This window comes from Leiobunum rupestre, chromosome 9 (assembly GCF_980474605.1).
Source record: "Leiobunum rupestre chromosome 9, qqLeiRupe1.1.hap1, whole genome shotgun sequence".
Lineage (NCBI taxonomy): Eukaryota > Metazoa > Arthropoda > Arachnida > Opiliones > Sclerosomatidae > Leiobunum > Leiobunum rupestre.
Genome location: NC_143392.1, coordinates 26,385,512 through 26,386,921, shown reverse-complemented (window position 1 = coordinate 26,386,921; position 1,410 = coordinate 26,385,512). Strand labels below are relative to the sequence as shown.

General features: G+C 44.2%; 1 pseudogene; it reads left to right on the top strand.

Moving 5' to 3' along the window:
* The first annotated feature begins 330 nt into the window (after positions 1-330).
* LOC149927022 (very long chain fatty acid elongase 6 pseudogene) lies at positions 331-1,176 on the top strand (annotated as a pseudogene).
* The last annotated feature ends 234 nt before the right edge of the window (positions 1,177-1,410 follow it).

The window sequence follows — 1,410 nt, the reverse complement described above, 5'->3', positions numbered from 1 at the left end:
GTATCCCAGACCACCTTGGTCAGCACTATCTTCCCGAGAAGAATGACGTTGGGGTCACATGACTTACGCGCGTCTTTATTGGTTCTCGCTCGCGGGGAAAGTTTGAAAAGATTGAGCCCCTCGCCAATAATTCATTTAACTTATTTGGGTCCGGCAAATCTGCTGATCTCAACAGTCTAATTTGCCTCGAAGCAACGTGTTGAGCCCCACTTTCTATTCAGCACTGTTATCGCAATAATATTATAATTAGATTACTTAATAAGGAAAATGTTGCATATTTTTGTAGTCGGAAAGTTAAAATATATTCATTTGAGATTTTGAGTAGCGATCATGAAGACAAACGCCAGAACAATCCGCTTCCCAAACTCTCCGACGTACGATTTCATTTTCCCTTTTGAGGAGAATTTCGACCTTTTGGTAACTCTAGAATGGTTGAGTCGAAATTGGACTCTTTGTTGGTACATCGCCGCCTTCTACCTGTGCGCCGTTTTGGCCGGCAAAGTGTACATGAGGAACCGTCCACCACTGAGAGTTCGCAAATTCCTTATCATTTGGAACGTCGTCCTGTCCGTGTTCAGTTTGATCGGCGCCTACAGAGTGGTCCCGGAACTGGTCCACGTCCTGAAGGAATACGGTCTTCATTATTCCGTTTGTACGAGAATTCACGACGCCAACCATATCAGCGGCTTCTGGGCATGGGCCTTCATCATCTCCAAAATTCCCGAATTGGCGGACACTGCCTTCATCGTCGTCCGTAAGCAGAAACTAGTTGTTCTTCATTGGTTCCACCACGTCGTCACGCTGTGCCTCTCCTTTTATACTTCACCCGATTATCCCTCCATGACCAGATGGATGATGAGCTTGAACCTTTCCATACACGCGGTGATGTACGGCTACTATGCCCTGCGAGCAATGCGCATCCAAATTCCCCGCGCCATCGCCTTTGTTATCACAACAGCCCAAATATCCCAAATGGTGATTATTCTCGTCTGCGGTGTGTACGCGGCTTCCGTTCTGATAAATGGTGGGCAGTGTCAAATGAACCCGGAATCTGTCTCAGCCATTTTGTTCGGGTACGGCACGTTCTTCGTGTTCTTCGTTAATTTCTTTGTCCATAGCTACGTTTCCAACGGAAGATCGACGACCTTGAAATTCGAACAAAAGAAACATTCTTAAAGTATGGCTTTTCGGGAAATAATTTACTTCCGAAAAAAAAGGAAAAATCTTCGTGAGACGCGAGAGTAAAATGCTGACGAAGCCCGATGTACAATCTGTGTTAACCTCTCAGTTAACGATTTCCACGTGAATAATGGGTAAGTATCATACTTATGAAACCATCTTTAAGACTTAAGCTATAGGCTATTTTGTTCATATTCACAGTACTGTTTACTATTTCTCTTACTAATAAAT